The 24,086-nt window shown below is 48.7% G+C and overlaps 1 protein-coding gene across 1 annotated transcript in view; it reads left to right on the plus strand.

Moving 5' to 3' along the window:
• Window positions 1-24,086, plus strand: part of LOC144176927 (innexin shaking-B-like) — a 139,928-nt gene that overhangs the window by 85,089 nt on the left and 30,753 nt on the right. The window contains exon 2 of the mRNA XM_077705241.1: window positions 8,806-8,862. The gene's annotated coding sequence lies outside the window, so the exon portion shown is untranslated. The remainder of the gene's footprint in view (window positions 1-8,805; window positions 8,863-24,086) is intronic.

The following is a 24,086-nucleotide window of genomic DNA, read 5'->3' on the forward strand; positions in this document are numbered from 1 at the left end:
GATTTTTGTTCTTTAGTACCTATATTGATCTCGCTTACTGTTCTCCCGCCTTGTTTTGGCCGGACAATTTTCTACTAGCGTCCCAGTCAGCCAAGCGTCGCATGTCCGCTTGTGTGGTGCGACCAAGTATAGTTGGTCGTGGGTGCGACTTAAGCTTAGAGCTTGATGCAGTCTACAAAGTAACAAAGTAAAGGCACATTCTTCAAGGCACAAATGTGTAGTGGCTTCGTTTCAACTGAGCGGACGAATTCGCCGACCCGCCGGCAGCCGGGCGACTAAACGCTGGGCCAACGGATTTTATGGGAGGGTCGGCGAGCCGTGCAGTAGCGCAGTCAAGCGAAGCCGTCTCGTTTTGACGGCACACGAAACGTTATAGGAAATCAGTAAGGTGGATGCACAGAGGAGGGTAACATTTTCGATTGAGTGAGTGAACAACTTTTTATTTGCCCAGATTTGTCGCTTAACCGTCGGTCAGGATTCCTTGGTCCCTGGCGGCGGTCGTGGCCATCTGGACGAGCCGGGTCTGGACACCCGGGTCGGAGCTGAGTAGCGCGGTCTCCCACTGCTCCTTCGAACTTATGTTGAGTGCAGGCTGTCCTGCCTTACTGCTTTGCGGGTCATTTCTCCGGAGAGGACAAGACCATACCATGTGATGTAGGTCAGCCCTGTCACCGCACGCCTTGCATTTATCTGAGTAGAGCCCTGGGTAACATCGGCTGTAAGCCACTAAATTGGGGAAACAATCTGTCTGCAGCCGTCGCCACGCTACTGATTGCCATTTGCTCAGTGTCTTGTCTGGGGCTAGGTATTGTGCCCTTTCTAGTCTATAGTGGTCAACTATATCTCTGTAGCACACTAGCCTGTCCCTGCCTGACCGTCGTATCGAGTGAGCGTCTGTGTAAGAAGTTTCGACATCGCCTCGGTCAATGAAACCTCGAGCCGCGTCGTGCGCACACTCATTCCCGGCCAGGCCAGAGTGGGCCGGCGCCCATATCAGTTGTATTTTGCCCCCTCGCTCCATCGTCAAGCCGGATTTTAGAATTCGGAACGCCTCAGATGAGATGGATCCCCTCGCGTAGTTTAGAATGGCTGATTTGGAGTCGCTTACTATAACTTTGGTCTTGGAGGACGCGACCATTGCCAGGGCAATGGCCACCTCCTCTCCAACCTCCGGGTCCGTCGTTCGGACCGAGCCGGAGGTGATGCAATCGCCCTGTCGATTCACTACCGCTAAGGCCATAGAGTCACGGCTGGTATATTCCGCGGCGTCCACGTACATCACGTCCTCGGATTGTGCGTATATTTTGTGCAGAGCCCTGGCTCTGGCCTGTCGGCGCTCCTGGTTATGTACCGGATGCATGTTCTTAGGGAGTGGCGGGATATGTATGTGGGTCCCTATCTCCGCTGGTATTTCGGCTCTTGTGCCTTGCGCACCTCTGTGGTTTATGCTAAGAGAATCTAGTATTTGTCTCCCTGTCTGAGTTTTAAAAAGCCGTTCCTTTTGAGCGGTTAGTTGGGCTTCTATGAGCTCACTGAGCGTGTTATGGAGGCCCAGCGCTTCAAAGCGTTCGTTCAATGCAGTCACAGGTATACACAGGGCTTGTTTGTGCGCGCTCCTTATCATAGCATTTATTTTATTCTCCTCATCCAGCTTCAGGTTCAGGTAAGGGGTAACGTATATGATCCTACTTAAAACAAAAGCCTGTACCAATCTCAATAGGTTATGCTCTTTCATACCGTGGTGCCTGTTTGCGATGCGTGAGATGAGCCGAATTGTTTGATGGACGCTTTTTTCCAGCGCCCGTATGGTTTCTATGTTGTGGCCATTGGCTTGAATTCTGAGGCCCAGAACCCTGATAGTCTGAACTGTCGGGATACGCTGCGTACCACCTGCAAAAAGGTGAATGTTTGGAGCGGTCGAGTCGGTTTTTCGCCCTCTGCTGGTCGGACGGTATATTAGCAGCTCCGATTTTTGTGGGGAGCAACTCAAGCCTCTCGGTTTTACGTACCCCTCTACAGCCTCGATCGCCCGTTGTAGAGTGTCCTGCACATGCCCGTCGCTACCCCCAGCCGCCCAGAGCGTCACATCATCGGCGTATAAGCTGTGATGTAGTCCCTCTATGTTGTTTAGGATTACTGGAAGGCCCATCATGGCCACGTTAAAAAGGAAGGGCGAGAGGACAGACCCCTGAGGAGTACCTCTGCTTCCGAGCTCAAACTTGGCCGATTGCAGCCCCCCTACGGCAAGTGTAGCCGTTCGATCCGTAAGAATGTTCCTGACATACTCATACGTCTTGTGGCCTATTCCTAGTGTGTCCAAGTTTTCTAAGATAGCAGAGTGCTTTACGTTGTCGAATGCTTTGGTTAGGTCAAGCCCCAGAGCTGCCCTAGTATCTAAAGGGGAACAGTTCTCCCCGTCAATGATATTGTGCTTAAGCCTGAGCATGACGTCTTGCGTCGACAATTTTGGGCGAAAACCTATCATCGTTTCCGGAAAGAGTCTTTTCAATATCACGTGTTCCATTAGTTTACCTACGCATGACGTAAGGGATATTGGTCTTAGGTTCTCTATCTGCAACTTTTTACCGGGCTTCTGGATCACCACAACCTTGGCTGTTTTACACTGCCCCGGGATTTGACCTCGGTCCCAGCACACGTTCATGTACTGGGTCAAGGCCTCGACAGAGCCGTCGTCCAGGTTGCGCAGCATCTTGTTCGTTATTCCGTCTGGGCCCGGAGAAGATCTTGTCCGGAGGTCCTGAATGGCACCTCGTACTTCCGCCACCGGGATTGGACGGTCCATGAGGTCATTCTCCTTGCCCGTGTAAAGCTGCTCTTTGGGGTTCGTCCCTATATATCTATCACGAAGTGCCTCTAATAGGTCATCGTCCGACCCTTCGAATCGGTGCATTAAAATGCTGAGGTTATTCTTTTGAGTGGTTTTGCTATTTCCGGGTCAATTAGGAAGCGGAGAATGCTCCAAGTTTTTGCGAGGACAATCTGGGGTTTCATGCTGTCGCATGTACTGTACCAATTTTGCTGTAAAAGCTGGTTTGCATAGTCATCAATCTCCCGGTTCAGGGCTGCCAGACGTCTGCGTAAATTACGATTTAACTTTTGTCTTTGTAGTCGCCTTTGTAGGCTTTGCTTGGCCTCCCACATATGCAGTAGCCTAGAATCGGCCTGGCTGAGGTTTGCCTCTTCCGGTATGTCTTTAGTCGCTTGGTCTACGCTACTACGTAGCTGTGCTGCCCATTCCTCGATATCTTCAATCTCTTTCTGTTGGGTGCTGGCGTTGTCGCTTGAGTCAACTTCAGCTGTTCTAATCTGACGGGAAGTATCCCAGTCTATAATTTTGAGTCGTCTCCCCCCTTTGTATTTCGCGAGCCCCGCCTCGAATATGGTCGCAATTATGAAGTGGTCGCTGCCCAAGTTTTCTTGTGTATTTAGCCACGTGACTTCTGTTCGTGTGTTTTTCGTAAACGTGAGGTCTGGTGATGTGTCTCCACTTACATTGTTGCCTGTCCGGGTAGGGTGCGTGGGGTCTGTCACCAGGGTAAGGCCCTCCTGCTGCGCGTCAAGCCATAGTTTCCTTCCCTTGATCGTTTCCCTCTTGTATCGCCACTCAGGATGATGGGCATTGAAGTCTCCTACAATTACCAATGTGTTTCCTTTGGCAATTTCTAGAGTTTGGCGGAACAGCTTGGCAAATCTGTGGTTTTTACGAGGGGAGCTTATACATTAAGTATGAAGATACTGCCCACCTTGTGTTTCCTCTCTGGTATTATTTCTAAGAGTACGTGATCCGCGGACGCTGTGCCGTCATCAATGTCGTGACGTATGGCCTGCAACTTACGCTTGACGAGGGTCGCCACAATCGATTTCTTTTTTGGTTCATCATCCGGGGCGTCATTCTCGAGCTCACAATAGGACTTATAGCCTGATAATTTTGCTGGGCCACCTTTCTCCTGGAGACAGATGACGTCCGGCGTATCATCTCGATTTTTGGTTTTAACATATTTTTCTAGGTTACCCCTTTTGCGCTGGAAGCCTCGACAGTTCCACTGCCAAACGACAAGCTTGTTTATCTTATTCCGCGCCATAGTTCCTTAGCTGAGCGTTTTCGAGAGTGGGCCTACGACTTTCCACCGAAGTAGGTCTGGAGTAGGGTTTGGCAGGTTTTATTGGGCCCGCGCCCCCTCCTCCTCCCACGCTAAGGCGCGGGGTGGCGGTTTCTAGTAATGTCACCCGCGTGTTCAGGGCATCGATTTTGGCGCCAATGCTCTCGGCGAATTTTTCCAGCATGGCTTCGAATTTTTCGCTGAGTGTCCCGCTCAGTCTTTCCCCCAATTGATTAATCATTTCTTGATTTGCACATTCACTTGCCCCGTATACCTCGGGGTTTCTCGAGAGGCCTTGTTCTTTGTTAGTCGCCCTGCGCTTCGAAGGGGGGGGACTCAGGCAACTCAGGTGTCGACTCCTCCATCTCGTCACTAGACGAAGTTTCTAATAGGGGGATTTGCTCTTTTTCCACCAGAGGTTTTCGAGATTGATCCTGGATGTTACCCGCTGCCGCGAGGATACGATGGGATGCGCCTGGATTCTGCGGCGCGGCCACTCGATTACAGTTTGCGTCTTTGAGTTTCGCAATTTCCGCTTTAAGTGCCTTATTTTCTCTAAGAACTATCTCTAGCATCTTTTTGATTTTGGTGATTTCTGATTGTTCTACCTCTGCCGAGCTAGCTTTGCTACCGCCGCCTTCCGCGTTGGTCCGCGGAGCTGCGCTGTGGGAGACCGCGCTAGCCCAGCTCACCTTGCTCTGCTGGTTTCCACTCGGCGAAAACTTGCCGCTTCGAGACGTGGACCTTGATTGGTGCCCCGAGTCCTGGCTGCCCGCGGCGCTGGGGCTTGTCTCCCGGTGGAATCGTCTCGGGCTCCAGCTGCGCGGCTTGAGTCCTTCCTGCTCTGGTGCTCGCGAAGAGGGAGACGCGGGAATTAGCTCGAACGACCACGCCTGTCGCCTTCCTTGTCCCGCTTCTCGCCGTGCTTCAGTATGGATGACGTGTCCCCACGTCGGCCGCAATGTTTTCCCTTGTCGTTTTCCTCTTGCCGTTGCTTCTTCTCCCACTCTCGTTTTTTAATCAAGTAGGGTATACGGAATCGTTGTGGGCATTTTTTGTCGCCGGTGGGGTGATCCCGTCCACACAGAGCGCATTTTGGCTCGCACGGATGGTTTTCTGGTGGGTTTTTACTGCCATAGTTTTTGCATACCTTGGTGTCTGGTATGGGGCACACATCGGACCGGTGCCCCACTCTTTTCGAATTTTTTTTCTTCTGCTGAATAAAGTCTCGTAAACGCAGCGCGAGCAGACGAAACATAGTCTAGAGACTCCAGACTACAATTCCCGCTAGTAATCCCGCAGTGTTTACAAATCAGACTGAAGTTTTTTGTAAACAAAACACCACTAGAACTACTGTAAAACTAATAAATCTAACCTGTTGTTCAACAGACAACTGAGAAATTTGCGAACGAAAAATAAACGATTGTATACGAGTGGTAAAGCTGATTCTAGTGCGTCTTGGTCGGCCAAGTATCGGTACTGTCTGAAAAAAAAATTCAGTTCTGCAGCACACAGTGCCAAATCAAAATACTTTTCTGAGGATTTACCTTCTCTGTTAAAAAACGAGCCCAGAAAAATTTGGAGAACAGTTTCAAATTATCGCTCTGATATTTACATAGCATTGCGGGGTGACAACGGTATTCCTGTTGAAGACCGTGCTTATACGCATGGATTCAATCTTTTCTTCTGATCGGTATTCACCCCTTAATATCACTCCGTCATACCGATGGTGGCGGAACCTGATTACAGAGATATAAAAACCATTAATATTACTCCTGAAGGCATCGCTTCACAGGTCAAATGTCTCAAAGTATTCACCTCACCTGGTGTCGACAACATCTACTCGAATATATTAAAGAACACCGTGATTATCTCTATTCACATTCTGGTTCTGTGTTTCACATCTTCAGTATATCATTGTCATCAGCTCAGTTGCCTCGAGAATAGAAAATCGTCAATCGCCTGTTTCCAAAGCGAATAACAAACACGCACCAGAAAATTACCGCCGATTTCCCTGACATGCATCTTCTGTAAATTTCTAGAGTACATTATTGCGTTGAATGTATATAATCAGCTCGTATCTAACCACTTTATTTGTCACGATTTTAAAAAGGGCCTGTCATGTGACACACAGTTGCTGAAATTTACTACTGACCAACACTCTAATATGAAGAAACCCGCCGCGGTGGCTCAGTGGCTAAAACGTTCTGCTGCTGCGCACGAGGACGCGGGTTCGAATCCCGGCCGCGGCGGCCGCTTTTCTGATGGAGGCGAAAAGCAAAAACACCCGTGTGTACGAGATTTCGGTGCACGTTAAAGATCGCAAGCAGGTCAAAATTAATCACAAGTCCTCTACTACGGCGCTCCTCGTCGCCTGCGCTGCGTCGGCGCGTTAAACCCTACAACTACAACAATATAACATGATGAAGACCCTGCAGCACTCCTTGAGCAGTTCAAGTGAACGTTCGCGACGTTTAGATTGCCCTGCCAAGGATACCTGAGCGAAATATAACACGTTCACGTGAGGGGGTAAGCTCGGAAATCTCTATGATCGCTGCAGGAAAACCAACCGCGCTCTCCAATTTCTTTCATTGTGACAGGTGGGCCCTGTCAGCCCTGATGAAGGAGCCGAGCCGGCTTCGAAACGTCGGGTCTACATTTTCTGTACTGTTTGTTGGAGTGTAATTATATTTACCACTTGTAACGTCCTTTGTCGAATGTTGACCTTCAATCATGCACTGGAATGATCTCCCTGACCGAATTGAATCCATACTAGTCATAATAGCTTTTCAAAAAATCTTCATTGGCATTTCTCTTAGCAATTGTATAATGATCAATTGTCGGAATAACATTGTTGTTGTTTATGGATGTATTTTTTCGTTGTATTTGAGTGTTTTTTGTTGCTTTAAACAATGAGAAACCCTGTGTGCTTGTAATAATTGATTATTAGGCAGGTGTAAGACGAGATTCTTTACCGTTTGTGAGGTGATTAGGCAAACTTGATATTGTTTATTTGTTTCTTTTTTTTTCTTTTTTCCCACTCTGTTTACTGCTACAGATATATAATCCCCCCTTACTCAATCCTCTTCAATGGGCCTGTAAGGCATAGTAAATAAATAAGCAAACAATGTCCTTTCACAGTCCGTAACAATATTTGCTTTTATTCGATATTTCCCCTAATGGGAATTCCAAGAGGTTGTCTCCAACTTCCCCTTCGTCGTTTTTTGTCTGTGAAAGCCTGGTCCAGTCACAAGGATTGCCAGAGTAGTCCACTAAAATAATTTTTGCCTCGTACTTTCGCAGATCCCGGAGTGGACGTATACTGAGTTCCCATGATTTTGAAACTTTCCTCGAATGAACTTGATCGTGCCATATCGTCTGTCCTTGTGTGGGTGTTGACGAATGTTTTTGGTAAAGGAGAGTTTTTATGTGGAGTCTCTGGATCGTTGACATGTCGAGCATGGCGTCCAGTCGTGTTTCTTTCCCGGGCGGCGGGGCGTCGGTCTTTGATACGGTGGCCGTCCGAATTTTGATTTCCCAGCTGCTCCCGAGAGTGGTTTCTCTGATTGCTCCAAAGGCGGTATAAAGACTCAAGCATCACCAACAGCTCCTTCAAGTCCATTGCAGGACTAAGACCTCTCCCACTGACCTCCATCCGCTACTGTCCTGCGTTGCCCGAGTCCATTCTTTGCTTGCGAAAGATTCAGCGTTGAGGATATTTCGTGCACAACATTTTTGAGAGTGAGATCTTTCCTGTACTCTTAGCTCCTGTACTCCCACCGGCGCTCCTAGCGGCCGTGGCGGCCGCTAGGAGCGCCGGTACTGCAAAAGATCCCACATCCCGATGCGCCCGTCAACGTTTGTAGAGGTTGTAAATTGTACTGCGCTACGAGTGCAGTGACGAAAAAGAGAACAGAATGGGAGAGAAAACTACTAAATGCCTGTACTGGAGAACAGCGAGAGACGCGACAGCCAGCTAACTAATGCCGCTTCCGAACTGAACAAAAGTGGACTCGACGCTCAGCTGGCCCTGTGTGCTATGAGGGTGCCATAAACACCTTGTTGCGGACACGTAAAGCCACAGCGCGCCGTGTGCATCGGGGCAAGCCGAAAGCTCACGAGGGAGAGGTTCGCGCACTACTAAAAATCCACCAATGAATGTTCTATTATTTTTTGTTTATCTTGAGAAAACCTGGCAAGAAAAAGTATACTACAAGAACGCCTACTGCGGTCTTTTTAGTTTTTTATTGTGGTCATGCGAGCGCCTCTCACCGCGCGCAGCGTGAATGACACGGATATGAGCCGGCCACACAAAAAGTGGCATCCACTCCAGAAAGCTTCGTTATTCAGCCGCAAGGAGTGGACTGTGTTCGATCTCAGACGACTTACCGCTAAATGACAAAACGAGGAAAGCTGTAAAAATTGCGCTGATGAAAAGCACAAAATTCAACAATGCAGCCTAGTTCGCTCGGGCAGCGAGGAATAAAAAAATTCAGTGAAAAATTGAGTGAGTACCGACGCATGCACTGCCCAATATCATTATTTCCCTGTTTTGTTGCATGTGCGCCGTGTGTTGCGCTGTTTCGCGTGTGTTCTCACAATGCCGTGCCAAGTTTTCCCCACCTCTTCGTTATTTCGCGCGGCACATATTATTCGTTGATTGATTTCCCTAAATATGTTGCAGGCGACAGGAGACTGATTCCAAGGCGGAAGGAGCCTTGGAACGGACCTCGAAAGAAATGTAAGCTTTTCATCCACTAGACCGCCCGACACACGTGTTGTTTTTGTGCGCAGCACTTTGGCGGCCGCTACTTTGGTTTGAGGGCGGTGCATACCGAGCGAACAATAAGAAGACCGAAGACTGAAATAAAACGAAGGGAAAGAGCGTCGTGGAATTGCGAGAGGGAGTGCGGTTTGCCGAGGCGCCGCGAGACGCTCCTCCGAAAGTCTGAGGGGGAGGTCAGGATGCCTAGAGAGCCGAACCACGCCGTTTCGTTGCGCAGATGGAAGTAGTTCAACAAAAATAATTTGCTGGGGGCAACCTAAGTTACCAAAATATATATATTGCTTATTTCTAAGCCTTTGATTGATAATGCCACTAAATCACTAGCCAGTTGTTTGAGCTCCTATCACGCCATTTTGTTATACAAGCATGAATTAAATATTATGAAGTTCTTTTGTGATGTTTTTATAGTGCGCATTATGCCTATTCTGGCTTTTCTCCCTGAATGGCTATAAATGCCTATTTTCAAGGCGTATTTTCAATATGTGCGCCTATATGAACACAATGTAGCCTGAAGTTTCGCCTTCCGGTGAAGTTTGAGAACGTTATTCACGTTACCAGGAAGCATCGACTGTCCAGAATTCTATAGTGTTCAACCTATAGTCCTCTAGTTCAACCAACTCCCGGAAAATAACCACTAGACCAGAAGAATGGGACTCTTATTCTCAGTGGCGAGAGGCACAATTTCGAATTAGAAATCTGGAGATGGTGGTAGTTCGCTTTGTTTACACAATTTTGCCCGTGATCCTTAGACTACGTTCCGCGTACTCTCCAAGCAAATTTCTTCAGACATGGGCAGTCGCATCCTTATTTCTGGAAGCATACTTACGCTCAACTATTTTCACCGCAAAGGTTGGGCATTCAACAGCCCTTTGTTAGCAGGTCCCTCCCATTTGAAAAGCCAATGGCAAAACATGACTGTGGCACTGATTTTCCTAACGCCTTAAAATTCACACTGCCGAGTGGCTTTAAAACACACTTTGCCATTAACAATCTCTTCGCAGGCTAAAAAACTTTGAAAACTGCTCTTCAAGTGTGTGGAAATGTATTTTGGAACAGTTGGGACGTATTGATTGTTCAGTTCAGATAATACCATTGTAAATGAAAAAATTGCTGCAAGTGTACCTAACAGTCCTTATGTAATAGCGTATTAATTCATTGATAAAAAAAGCGTCCATGCACCCCCTGAATGTGGTTGGAAAGCAAAGCTGTAAACGGCACCCATAACGATTACCCATGCGACATCACTTAAATTCACTCACGTCGCTTTACAAACAGTAAAATCAGAGAGAAGTAAAATGCACTTAACCACACCTATTACTTCAAAGAGATATTCTTGGTAAGGTGAAATTAATGCATGATGTATGAAATTAATGCATGATGTATGAACTGTGGTTGGTTGAATTGCATTAGTGTAGCACATGAGGGGAAACTTTGTTTTTTAATTAAAGCTCAAACCCGGTGTTAGACGGTCTCACTTTTCCGTCTCTGCCGTCGCAGACGGAGGCAACGAGATCGGCGGCAGAGACGAAGGAGGCAAAGATAGCTCAAACCCGGTGTTAGACGGTCTTTTTTTTCCGTTTCTGCCGTCGCAGACGGAGGTGACGAGATCGGCGGCAGAGACGGAGCAGGCAAAGGAGGAGGCGGAGGAGAATAAGGAAATACTTTTATTCAGATTTCTGAACGGCCGAGAGGGCGGCCCAGGGGAGTGGTTCCTTCTTCACTGTAGCCTATATTCAGTCCACGCCGCCTGTGCTGTATCCACCAGCTGAAGCAGGGTGGGCAGAAAGGGGCTGGACAGCAGCAACTCCCATTGCTCTTGTTTGGTAGTTGATGGAAAGAGAGGAGGGTGCTGAGGTCTAAAGTCGCACATCCCGATTATGTGGCAGAGTGTTGCTACTTCTGAGCAAAATTTACATTCAGCGTCGCAGCGATTCTGGTGCATTAAGTGAAGACCCGTCGGGTGTGGGAAAGAGCCGGATTGTATGAGCCGTAGAGTAGTTTTTTGTTCTATGGAAAGGTCAGGGTAAGGCGAAGGTAGGGTCTGTCTCAGAAGGCGATAATGCGGGGTTATGTCCCTGAATGTGACAAGAGGGTGCCTGTGCTCGTGCAGCTCCATAGCACGGGGGGTAAAAGTGCAGGCTTGGTGGGCGTATTCGTTGCCCTCCATGGAAGCTTGACCGGGTGTCCAGATGAGCTGAATGGAACCATTTGGGGAGTGGTTTTTAGCCCACGCAGTGCAGGTTGGGACACCAAACCCGACTGGTAATTCCGGTAGGCTTGTTGGGGATCGGTGGCTACCTTACTAACCCCTCTTTGAGTGAGAGCCGAGGGGATGGCGGCCTCTTCTGCTGCCATCATGTCTTCGATGCTGAGTGGGGCACAAGCAAGGAGGTTGGTTCTGGAGGTAGCCACGATGATGGCGTACTGCTGCCGACGATGTTGGGAGGCATCTATGTAGATGACTGCATGATCCCCACCGAGGGTGGTGTTCAGCGCTTGAGCCCGTGCTTGTCGGTGACCCTCGTCGTGTGAGGGGTTCATATTTCTGAGCAAAGGGAGCGTGTTTATTTCTTGTCGCCAAAAGTCAAGGACTACATCATTTGGAGTGACATCCTGTGCTGCCCAGCCAATCTGGGGAAGGATGCGGCGACCCGCCACAGTTCTGCTCATTCGGAGCTTCTGGATAGAAAGATGGCCCTCTATCAGCTCTTCCACCGTGTTGTAGAGCCCCGTGCTAAGCAGTCTATCTGTAGACGCACTCATGGGCAGACCAATCGCTTGCTCTACCGCCTTTCTAATCGTTATATAAAGCATCTTTGTGTCCTCCTTGCCGAGAAGAAGACAGGGGGTTGACGTAAGTGATCCTCGAGGGGACAAAAGCTTGAACTAAACGAAAGGTATCGGATTCCTTGAGGCCTCGCTTCTTGTTGGCAATTCGCCTGATTATGAGTATGATTTTATTGATGCTGTGTTTGAGGCGCTGCAAGGATACTTCACTCTTGGTGTTGGCCTGAAGATGTAGGCCCAGGATCTTGATGCTGGGGCTTGGAGTGATGACCTGGCCATCAAGGAGTATTGAATGTGTTCTTTGAGGTGTCGTTTGGCGCGAGGGAGGACGACAAGGAGCTGACATTTTTTACGTGAACACTGGAAGTCACAGGCTTTAGCACATTGGCGTACTTGAAGAGAGATGCCATGGGTTGGTGTGAGCTTCCTTCAATCGCTATCGCGTGGCATTCAGTGAGAATGCAGGGGTTTAACCCGTAGATATGCTTGGTGAGAGCACCACTTGTCTTTCCCGTGTCAGCGTGGGATCGTAGCTAAATCGGTAACACAACGGGCTTTGGCTTTGTTACTCTATTGGTTCCAGGTTCGATTCTTGGCGGTGCCAATAAATTCTTTTATTTGTTCGCGGGAATTTTCTGTTGACACCAGCGGTCGCGAAAGAGCCCTTGGGGGGTAGAGGTAAAAAGCTTTGCTGTAAAAGTAGTTTCTCTTACGTTTATTATGTTTGGGTTCCTGTAGCGTCGTAAATAAATTGCGTCAGGCTTACGTGATTGTCTCCACGTGGCGCAAAGCCCGCCTTACTTCTAGCATTTTGAGCATGACGCGGGTCGTTTCAGTCATTTTTCAGGCAATATGCTTATAATTTGTTACAGCTATACGACAAAATACATGAGAAAAAGCAGGTGATATCGCGCCTTAAGCGCAATGACCTTTCAAAACGCGCTCCCGCGCTGCCATCCGGGACCGTCGCTTCGGCAGAGTGATAAGATGCATGACCTTTTGCTCTTCTTAACTTGTACCCGAGTTTAGCCCTTTTAAAATCAGTATTCCCAGCTCTCAAGTGTCCTTTTTCATGCCTGCGTCACTATATGCGACTACCGAGCATGCGACAGTGGGCATTGAACATGAATGTGAGCACTTCGCTTGTTGAATGAAAGGCGCCCTAAATAGGTTTGCGAAGGCTATAACGCCTGGAGCTTTCACCCTTTCCTAGCGCCTCCAAAGCCGATGGTACTAGCTGATAAGCTCGAGCAAAACAACGTGTGGTGCTCTTCCGGAAGGCCCAAGTTTCAGCGAAACTCTGGTAAGGCGGAGCTGAGGTCATAATGACAAGCTCATGATAATATTTTGAGGAGGGATTACAATGCTTTTAAAATGCGATTCATACTATTTGCTGATTATAGAGGTGACGTAACCGGTACAGGGCAGCGCGCTCCAAGAATGCGCGACTAGGGCGTGGCTAATCTTTCAGGGCGTTCTCTCGCTCTACTGTTGCACCAGTGGCTACTGGGGGCAAGCAAATAGGCCTCCTGCGCTGCCCAGGGGGCGCTGCGTAAGCGGCTTCCGAGCCGTACTTCCGGGTAGTACAAAGCTGCGCGGGTCCTATAGGATCCCGTGTTGACAGAAGCAAAATGAGCTCGATGCTCCCGATCGTTTTGTGACATGGTCACCAGCCCATCCCCGACGCGTCCGATTTCTTACAGCGATCAACTTGGCATAAGGAAAAAAAGCTTTGCAGCGCTAAATACGTTTGCAAGACCGACGAAAGTGCCGGGACGGTGACGGTGCTCTGCCACTCGCAGGTTCACCTATTGATGGTCGTATAGAGTTAAATTTGAAGCGAAACTTATAGTTTAAACTAATAGTCTCGGTGACAATACCTTTTCAACAACAGCCGATCGAAAAAGAAGCATCACAGCAAGCCGGCCTCGTTGGAAACGATTCATGATTGGACTTGCGCAAAACAAACGGGGACGAGGAAGGAACGGCAAGGACGAGCGCACTCTAACAACTGGTTTATTTTCTTGGGCAGATGCTAGGAATGCGAAAGGGATGAAGCTGGAGGTATTTTTCAGCGCAAAAACACATAAAGAGGGAATTCCGTTTAGGCCCATCGTTTCCGAGCGGGGTGATTGTTTCCGGGCAAGTGATTGTCGCAGGGTTTTTACAAAAAATGTTGAACACCCTGACTGTAAATGATCCTTATGAATTGGCTAATTCGGATGCCCTTGTTGAGTATTTGTCGTCTGAAAGCGTCAATTGTAACTGCGGTATTAGCATCGACGTCCAAGATCTCTACTATTCTCTGCCACACGAACCTCTCATGCGGTGCGTTAGTGAATTTATCACGGAGGACAACGACGAGGTGGCGTTCCGAAACACTTGTGGAATGACGGTAGAATCTTTTTTGGAGTTGCTGCATTTCTACATTAACAACACTCACGTCGGGTTTGGTGATAAGACGTTCCTGCAAACAACAGGAGTTTGTATAGGTTCGAAGGTTGCTCCCGTTCTTAGCACAATTTTTCTTAGTCGTGTAGATAGAGTTGTGCAGAGATTTAGATGGTGTTGTGTCTAAGGTGTTTAAATTTGTAGACGATTACTTAGTTTTGGGTTCCGAATTAGACATCGTTGCCTTGAAGGAAAAGGTACTTGACGCCTTCGTTTTAAGAGGAAATGGGCTAAAATTCACTACGGAAGTTCCTGTGGACAATAAGTTGAAGTTTCTTGATGTACTGTTGAAGTCTGAACCAGGTCATGTGTGCTGGGTATATTCGCCAAGGACCGGAAAGCCTTTTCTAAGCTTTTCATCTGATCATTCTAGGCTTGTTAGGAATGGCTTAGTGGTAGCGTGCTTCAGGTCCGCTTTGTTTAAATCGTGCTTTCACTCGGTAAATGAGGCCTTTGGACTACAGGTGTCACGTTTGCGAGAAGCCGGCTATCCTTTACATGTGTTGCAGGCTTCGTGTGAGAGGCTACTCAGAAAGCTGAAACACGTACAGGAAGTTAGACCTGAAAAATGCGCACAATGATCCAAAGTGACCGTTATTCCGTATGTACATGGCCTTTCGCACCGTCTAAAAAAGGTGGCAGAGAACTATGATGTGAAAGTGGTTTTCTCGGCAAAAAACAAAATAGGAAGTGTGTGTTCAAGGGTAAAACAGAAATATGAAGGAAAAGACAAATACAACCATGTATGCAATGTCAAACACAATCTTCGATTTGTTGAATGTGTAAAAAATGTGGTTTATAGGAAACCCTTGCTAGGTGGGCACGTGTATGTTGGACAAACCGGAAGGTGCCTGAATATAAGATTAAGATAACATGCTTTAAGTTTAAAAGGAAGGCCTTACGCACACTTGGCCACGCATTGTAAAAAATGTAAAAGAAGTGATTGTGCACCTATCTTAGAGGAAACTTCGGTGTTGTTTTTGCATCCTAAACAAAATTCAAGAGAGATTGTGGAAGCGTTTTTAATCTCACAGCACAAAGACAAGTGCATCAGCCACCCTTCCGTGGCCTTGTTAGATACGGAATTGACGCTGCTCTCGCCTTTTTTGTAGACGCCGATCTACTTATGTGATGTGTGTGCGCTGTAAAGCTTTTACTGAGATGTTGTACGCAGGACTGTGGGGTATATATGTCTTTCTTCCAAGAAAATAAACCAGTTGTTAGAGTGCGCTCGTCCTTGTCGTTCCTTCCTTGTCCCCGTTTGTTTTGAGCAAGTCCAATCACGAAAAAGAAGAGTGACGCAATCGGCTATGATCGTGCTTTAAAAGCCAGCGAGTCCGGCGAGTCCGGATTTGTACACGCGATTCGCATGCGACTGATCGTCACGACTGTCACCACGACTAGTCGTACGCGTGAATTTGAGACACATGACCCGATGCGTGCATGCGATGCGTCGTCGGCGTCGCTCCGCCCACCGTTTTTGCTCCATGGTCAACTACGACTATCGCTGAGCTGAATTTGTAGATTCCGCGCGTTTAATCGCAAAAAATGGATAAAGCAGGCAATCGTGAAGCGTTTCCTGCCTTCGGAAACAGTTCGCGCACACGCCGGCCGCGCCTGCCAGCTCGGACACTCAGCGGTTCGAACCGGCGCAGACCACGGTAGCAACCGCTTGTCGCTGCTCTTCTGAATCAATCTGGTCGTTAAAATGAAGTTCCACATGCGAGACAGTAGGTGTTAGTGTGGTGAAAAATTGTGCTTGGGATTGTTATCAGGGCTTATTTTAAAAGCGGCGATCAGATATCTGCCGCGATGCAAGCGTATACGCTGACCGGCCCCCCACAGAACAGGGAGGATTTTAGAGAAGCAAAGGTCTAGCTTTGCCTGTAGTGCCAGAAAAAGCGTAGTGGCGGCGTCGTGAACTACCCAGTACGCCCGCTTGATGGCGCTGTAAACACGGCTTTGTAAACATGGCAGATGCTTTTTGCACAGGCCGCTTGAGCTCCTTAATAACATGGCTGCCCTCGCACGGCGGCCGCCGGCTCGCTGCTCCACGGCCGGACTCGACTCTCCTCCTCCCGCGCGCGAAAGGGGCGTCGAGTCCGGCCGTGGCTGCTCCTGCTGGCTCCTGGCTGGCACGCTGGTCGCGTGTTTACTTGCGCCGCGCTAGTGAAGTGATGTTACGCCAGGTGACCAGATGGCCTCGACTGGCACAGACCACAGTGAGCAGCAAGTGAGAACAAATCGTTTATTGACATCCGCAAGTTTACAGAGGCCAGGACATCATTTCATTTCGATCGCTGCAATTGTACGTCGCTTTCGTGACAACATTTTTTTTTTTTGCCATAACAACTCGTTCACTTGCACTAAGATTTCGAACGAAGGGCACAAATGAAGTATTGACGGCGACAACGGTTTCCTTTGCACCGTCTTTCTAGCGGAGTGCATAACACTCACCTTCTGTTTGAAGAATCGAATATTCTGGCCTCGACAGCTGCCTTCCGATGCGGAATTTCCCACATTTGTCATTCCACAAGCACTCAATTCTCGTGTTTTGCCAGTCCTCTCAACAACTGATGGACGCAAAAGCACATAACAGCAATAACAGTCACGAAACCGGTGCTCCGCGCACATTGAAACGGTCGGCCGTTGCAGCGGTTTCAATTTGAATTGGCGGCTTTGTGGTTGCGAATTCAGAAACAAGGTGGTGCACCAGTCGGCTGTTCGTAAAAAGTTGCGTACATTTTTGCTCAACGGATGTTTGATGCGGAACTTGTTAATAGTATTTTTAAATAACACATTGTAAGCGAACTGTGTGGGCTCTTTGAGTCACAGAATGAATGTTTTGTATTCTATACCAAAAGTAACATTTTGCCTGCGCCGTCTGGTGGGCTTGATGGTCGAAAACAGCGCTTTAGGTTGGTCAAGGTTGGTCACGTGGGGCGTCGATTTTTACGCCGCCTATAGGGAAGACAGGGAACGTCCAAGCTTGCGAGCCCTGGGCCCCCGCGGCGCGCGGCGGGCGGTGCGCCGACCGGTCGAGAGATGGCAATACCTGCGCGGAAGCATCGAAACAGGCTACGCAGATGTTCAACTACGACGATCGCTGAGCTGAATTTGCAGATTCCGCGCGTTTGTTCGCAAGAAATTGATAAAGCAGGCAATCGCGAAGTGTTTTCTGCCTTCGGAAACAGTCCGCGCACACGCCGGTCGCGCCTGCCAGGTCGGCACCTCGGCACACTCAGCGGCTCGAACCGGCGCAGACCACGGTAGCAACCGCGCTTGTCGCTGCTCTTCTGAATCAATCTGATCGCTAAAACGTTCCACATGCGAAAAAGTAGGTGTTAGTGTGGTGAAAAATTGTGCTTGGGATTGTTATCAGGGCTTATTTTAAAAGCGGCGATCAGATATCTGCCGCGATGCAAGCGCGGCGGACGGTGCGCCGACCGGTCGAGAGATGGCAATACCTGCGCGGAAACATCGAAACAGGCTACGCAGATGTTCAACTACGACGATCGCTGAGCTGAATTTGTAGATTCCGCGCGTTTGTTCGCAAGAAATTGATAAAGCAGGCAATCGCGAAGTGTTTTCTGCCTTCGGAAACAGTCCGCGCACACGCCGGTCGCGCCTGCCAGCTCGGCACACTCAGCGGCTCGAACCGGCGCAGACCACGGTAGCAACCGCGCTTGTCGCTGCTCTTCTGAATCAATCTGATCGCTAAAAAGAAGTAGCTTATGCGAGAAAAGGGATGATAGTGTGGTGAAAAGTTGTGTTACGGATTGTCATTCGCAGTTACACAGATAGCGGCAATCAAATATCCGCCAGGATGCTAAGCCTAGAGTTTCCAACACCCGAGCCGACCAGAGCAACGCACGCCGGTTGCGGGGTGTTGGGGCTCAGCGGGCTCTCATTGGCTGTGGCCTCACGACGATTGCAACGATGGCACGACTGCATCTGGCTTGCCAGACGCACGTCGTGAGCCTCCTCCGACCAGCGATCGACGCCAAAACGGGTCCTAACGATCAATCGTAACGATCAGTCGCATGCGAATCGCGTGTACCAGTCGTACATGTGTCCAGCGCTTTATGCGTACAGTCGCGTGCGATTTGAAGGTAATCGCACGAGCGTCGACCTACCATGACGATAACGCCCCCACGCGGCTTGTTTTACACTGCCTGGTTCCTGGTTTACGCATTCTTCTCTCCCTCGATCGCTGTTTATTCAAGCAGCCATCACTCCAGCAGCAAAACCAATAACCTCTCCCTCTTTTTTATCGCACGCAGCGACGACATCCCACTTGTCGTAATTTACAGCAGTTCTCGAAAATGTGCGTAGAAACGCATTCTCGGTAAATACTGGACATTTAGAACAATGGGTGCTATCGTTGCTCACGATAACCTAGAAAAAAACGCACACGCGATTGCAACCACACAAGATCACCACACAGCGGAAAGGGTGGTTTACTAGCCGCGGGAGTGCTCACTGCTTGAAGGAACAGCCACTGAGGGAGAGGAGAATGCACAAACTAGGTCCCAGTCGCTCCGAAAAATGCCGCGCGGGGGCGTTATCGTCTTTATCGGTCGAAGCTCGCACGATTACCTTCAAATCGCACGCGACTGTACCTGCGCACTATGCGTGCACTTTCATTAAACAGTGCTTGTTTGCGTCGCCGTTACGAATTTATGGTGCAGCGTTAGCTTGCTGTTTTGTTGCGTGTCTCGGTGACAAAGTGCAGCGAGTGTTAGAAGCGTGAAATCTGTTTTGCGATTCCGAAATTAGTGGCCGTCAAACAAAGTGGTCGGGCGAACTGAGAGGCCGCTCGCTTTCTTTGTTTGCTATCACTTTACTTAATTACGCTCTTGCATCATATATTCCCAGTTCGCACTTAATAGGCTAGAATAAGGGTCAGCAACGTTTTGAAGTGTAGGGTGCTGTTGCATGCAGCCGACACGGCGGAAGGCTGGACGGCAAATCGTGTGGGAGGCCGAGGGGGGCTTTCAATGCAAAGAGAAAAAAATTCAGTGAATTGCCAATAATATTTGACAATAATCCGGCGAAGTGTGAAGATGGGGGACAATTCAACTGGAAGCGATCAATTCTCTGTTCTTATCTCGTTGTTAACTCTATTTGAGGACAAAACTCGCGTGTCGGCGTTCAGATTGTTAGCGGCGACCCCTGCACTAGAAGATAACCAAGAGACTCAGTGATGATCGTATGTAAAATTCGGGGCCACGCGCCGTGTATGCGGCTGTGTTATGTTATGCAAATATAAAAGTACACATCTCTGCACGCAGCGGGCGTGCGATTTGGGGCTTGTTTTGCGCGTCCTTTAATAGCGTTAATTTGTTTATTTGACGCTATTGCCTCACCTACTGGCTAGTATACATGTACCCTGGCGTTCGTAAATCGTGCGGCGCAAAACGTTACGCAAAAATCATTTAGTTTGCAAAAATACAAAACAAAATTTCCACTCGTTTTCAAGGAGGTGCAAGGCCAGCACTGTCAGCTGAGTCGACTGCGCAATTCTTGCGTTCGCTTGCATGCTCCCGCTGAAGCAACCTTTTGCAGTTACCAGCAGCGTTCCGTGTTTATGCTACTCGTGAACTTTCCTTTGTCGACCGCACGCAAGAAGAAAGAACGGTAATTGTCTTCATGAGGTTAGACCACCCGACCTGGCGATAATATAGGCTTTTCTTTTACCTGAACTGGCTGCACTGGTGCAAGCAGTGCAGCATATGTTCATTTTTTTTACTAATTGTTATCTCCAGTAGCACTTTGCACTGGTCTGCACGACACTGCGCTAATATGCACCAGTTCAGGTAAAAAATATGCCCCTACTGTCCCACGCCGTGACGACCGCGACAGCTCGCTCGAAAGAAAGCCGATAAATCAGCTTGTTTTAGCGGATATAATTTTTAAGCCTCTTTAACTACTTTGAGGGCTATTTAATACAGTATGCAGTCATTTAAGCGCGCTACAAAGCGATTAAACTAAGTACAACCAACTTTCGCTCTGCCTTGTAATTGAAAACACATGGGGGTTGGTGAGGGTCGTCTGCTTTTGTACTACCCAGGGGAGTCGGCCACTAGGGGTGCTGCATGTGGAGGGGAGAGTGCTGCAGATTGGAGGGGAGCGCGCGAGAACGCGGCAGTGAAGTAAGCCAAAGTTGGGCACGCCTTGGACGGGCACTACCATGCCTCAGAGGAAGAAGCCGGGTGTGGTGTGCATGGGGTGCGAGCATGAACACCCGCTCGAGGAGGCGAGATTCGAGTCGGTCGAAGACGCGGAAGGGCAGGACTTCAGGTGCAGAGTGTGTGTGCTAGGGTTGCACCTCGACCGGCTCGAGGAAGAAAAGGAGCAGCTCAGAGTTAAATAGGCGAGCTACAGGAGGAGTTGAAGGATGAACAAGAACAGAGGAAGGCACTCGAAGCGAGGTTGGCGCAAATGGAGGTCAAACTGGCGGCGAAGGGTGACATCCCGACAAACAATGAAGCAGGTCACGAGGCAGATGTGTCAGCAGTGCTTGACCCCGAGAAGGGAAACGAGGAGGATAAAGACGTCACGCCGGAAGACGATCCCGGGCTGCAGCGCTGACTCAGCCGGTGCGGAAGCAGGTGGCCGCGCCGGGGGGCAGCCAGGAAAAGGAAGAAAGGCGCATGGTGATCGTGGTGGGGGACTCCAACGTGCGGTACTCAGAAATGGAGACTAGAGGCCGGGTAAGAGAGGACGAGAGAGGGCAGGTTGGCGTGTTTCCGGGGCAGATGGTCAGGGTAGTGTTAGAAAAGGCAAATGATAAAATGTGGGAAAATATGCAGGTAGGGTGCCTTGATGCTCGCGCGCTCCGCTGAGGGTGAGGACAGCCGCGTCGTCTGCTACGGCATCCGCCATTACGCCTCCCGCCGCAGCTGGGTAGCATGCGAAGCGCGCGACTATTTGCGGTGCACGATACGTTCAGGAACAAGCGCACGTTCGCAAGCTTTTCTATTTTGCGAAGCTTAGCCAGCACTTAGTGCTGTCGTTGCCTAAATGCTTATAAAAGAAACGAAGTATGCCTTGTAAGCTAATGGCCTGTGCCTGTGTTAGGCGTCAGTGGTTGACGTAGACTTCGATGTATTAAAAACGAATCTTCTTCCTTAGGCGGGAAACAACAGACGTTCGAGAAGTATAAACCTTTACCTATTTTCTTTGTAAAAACGTTGATCCAAACACGCTACTCATCATTTAAAGCACTTATATACATGCTGCCAGCAGCCGTACATGTACCTCAGCGTAACAAATTCAGTATTGTCGAGCTAGCTAGTGTTTACAATGTTTAGAAACAATTTATTAATTTTCCAAAACTGGCATCATTGCATTGCACGCAAAAAAAGCACCCCCTCCCGTCCCCTCCCCCCCCCCCCCCCCCCTTCACCCAAGGAATAAGGTGCCGAGCGGCAGTACTGTGTAAATATGCTGGTAAGATGAAATGTGAACTACTTTATTAGTATTCTTGCGGAAATTATTCAAATATTTAATTTTTTTGCGGTATATAAACACCTGTTTTTCTCTTGTTATTATCTGACATTGATACCCATCCCCCGCCTCACCATTTACAGAAGATACTTTACGGGCATACTTGACATCACATCCGTACTGTCGCTCTACTTTTACGAAACAAAACCCGAAAATTTCAGTGAACATGTGATTTATTCCTGTACACAAATGCTGCGCCTACAGAAGCGATTTCACTAATAAAATCCAACATGGTGAACATGCTCAGGACTGTCGCTAACTCGCTGTTATCTTCATGACTGCATTCGGTTTCAGCCTTTCCCAACCATCCCGCAGTTTCATTCATAGTAGTTTGGTTCAAAGTAAGCCTGCAAAGGAAATTACAATTGGATTTCAGCAGACCGGCAAAATAACGATGAATGTACGTCCTTGTCATTTAACCAAAACCTCATTTATGCACGCTGTATGATCCCCGGCAAGAACGAGCTGTGTGTGTGACAGATATAAGTATTTATCAATTGGAGAGGTTAGCTCCACGGGAAAATTTTAATAATCTGATTTAACGTGCGGTTTCCCCTGAGCTGTTTCAATGAGCGTGACAAAGGGCCTTGCCTGCTGTTAGGGTAATGCTTTAAACCTTTGAACTGAAAATTTATGCAAATAAAAACAATCAGCTGACGAAGAATCAGATTTGTGGGGAGAGGTTTTATAAAGGGCGTTCCTTGCCTGCTGTTAGGGTAATACGTTAAACCTTTGCACTGAAAATGTTTGCTAATAAAAAACAATCAGCTGACGAAAGATACGGTCGTTTGGGCGATACTTTATAGCAGGCATTAAAGATTTAGTTCTATGAAAAGTTTGTAGCCAAGTCGTGATTTCCTACTAGGGCAGAATTTAATTATCTTGTAAGAATGACACAACACTGCACAATAGGCCTGGGCTTGTTTTTACTTGTCATTTAAAAAGCACTGCTTCACAAGAACAAAGACGGCGGTAACCGGCCCGGCATCGATTCGTAACGCTGAACATTTTTCGCAGTAACAGGGTAACTTTTGTGTCCAAACGTTCTCATTTCGGAAGAGGCATGCAAGTTTCGATGAAGTTGTGGAAAGCGTGCACGAATAAATATAAATTCTGAACCCAGGGTGAAACTTTCCCAAGCAACGACACTACTCGGAAACCCTCGGTAGTACTTTAGAATGTATCAGAATACTCGGGGCCCGTTAAGCTGCGCCATATATTGCCCACACGGGTGCTTTTGTATTCAAGAAAATAAAAAAAATAGTGGTATGCTAAATATTTCTGGCAAATGAAATAGCTTCGCGCTCAAGAAAAAAATGTTAACTTACGATACAAATAGGCTTTGGTGAAATGCCGCTTGTCGCGCTTGATTTTCGCTGTCCAAAGAAGCCTTCTTTTCGATCCCCTGGGCAAGTGCTAGAGTTTTCAGCCATTCCTAGAATAATTTTTGCCCTGCGGCCCGCAGCACAAGGGCATGGGGATGGAAACGATCGCATAAAACATGCGGGGAACGGGCATCGAGCGAGCAACAACATGCACACCAAGCGCCAGGGCCCGGCCGGAGGAGTCAAAATGGCGGCCACGCTGCCGCCAAGGCCGCCGAGGCGGCACCTGCCCTTTCAAAAGCTGACACCACTCTAAGCGGGGGGCGCGCGCATCGAGGCACTCTATATGCAGGGGGAGAACCTAGTGATTATCGCAGGAGGAACCAATGACGTTCTGCAGGGAAGGGGCGTGGGAGTGCACAAGCAGCTAGAAAAGGGGGTGAAGGAACTTCGGGAGCTGTGCCCACATGTGCAGGTCGTCGTGAGCACAGTACCAGAGATAATTGGGAGAGGGGTACATGGGGAAAGGGAAGTTGAAGCGGTAAACCGAGACATAGGGTAGCTCGGCAAGGAACTGAGTTTCACTGTCGTAGACATCAACAGGGATGTCCGATGGGTGGGCCAGAAAAGGGCGTTCCAGCGTGACGGAGTGCATTTCAACGGGCAGGTGGGAGCAGCCATCGGAAGACGACACGCGGCGCGAACTGTGGCTTTTTTAGTGGGCCCACAGGCCTTTGCGAAGATGGCGCAGACAAATACAAGGAGCAAAGGGAGATAGCGGAGTCGGTGCAGATCGGTGCAGGCAAACGAAAGGGACGACGACGGCGTGTAAAGAAGGGAGGGGGGAAACTGAAGATCGCGTACATAAACATGCAGGGTGGCAGGAAAAGAGAGAAATGGATGAAGATTGCTAAGCAGCTAAGATATCCAGGTATACAATGTGACCGAGACGCACCTACGGGACTGGGAGGAACCTCCGGTAATCGGAGAGTATGTATGGGAAGGTTGTAACAGGACGGCTGGATTGAGAAAAGGTGGAGGAGTAGGTATGCTTGTACGGCAGGGGGCTAATTGGAAGAGAGTGAAAGAAGACTGCAAAGAACA

Source organism: Haemaphysalis longicornis, unplaced genomic scaffold (assembly GCF_048455015.1).
Source record: "Haemaphysalis longicornis isolate Haplotype H1 unplaced genomic scaffold, Haemaphysalis longicornis Haplotype H1 scaffold_1, whole genome shotgun sequence".
NCBI classification, from domain to species: domain Eukaryota; kingdom Metazoa; phylum Arthropoda; class Arachnida; order Ixodida; family Ixodidae; genus Haemaphysalis; species Haemaphysalis longicornis.